Here is a 537-nt window from a genome sequence, read left to right on the forward strand (position 1 = left end):
ACAAAATGGTTTCCTGCCAAATGGATTTCGTTACATGGTTTCTGATTGTATTTTATATATATTTCAGTTGTAATATGTTTTTATTTATTTACTTTGGAGGATTATCTTATTATTCATTTTGGTTTGAAAAGTCAAGAGTAATTCAGATCACTTGTGCATGTTGCATTTGAATCAAAAAATATATATGGAGTGGTTTATTAAGTGTTTGAGTTGGGATACAACAAAAACAATAGTAGAGAATCGTAATTTTATTTCAATGCAATAAGTGGTTTGTTGAGGCAACGTGGATTGTGCAAAATTGATTGATCCTTTCTCAAGATTATTTTCTGGAATAGCATGATAGCTAAAAGATGAAACCATTAACATATCTTAAAGAACTGAGTGAGTATTTCCAATATATTTTGGTATCCAAATTTATGTATGATCAAAAACTGACAATAACACTTCAACTTTTATATGATAAATTGTTTGATTTTCCTTCTTTGTAATTTATATTTTATTTTAAGGAGTTTTTATTTTACAGGAATGTGATTGGTG

At 27.4% G+C, this 537-nt stretch overlaps 1 protein-coding gene across 1 annotated transcript in view; it reads left to right on the top strand.

Moving 5' to 3' along the window:
• Positions 1 to 464, top strand: part of LOC119590743 (polycomb group RING finger protein 3-like) — a gene marked incomplete in the record, with an annotated part of 4,110 nt that extends 3,646 nt beyond the window's left edge. The window contains 1 exon segment of the mRNA XM_037939438.1: positions 1 to 464.
• Positions 465 to 537: the final 73 nt, after the last annotated feature.

This window comes from Penaeus monodon, chromosome 27 (genome assembly GCF_015228065.2).
Source record: "Penaeus monodon isolate SGIC_2016 chromosome 27, NSTDA_Pmon_1, whole genome shotgun sequence".
Lineage (NCBI taxonomy): Eukaryota > Metazoa > Arthropoda > Malacostraca > Decapoda > Penaeidae > Penaeus > Penaeus monodon.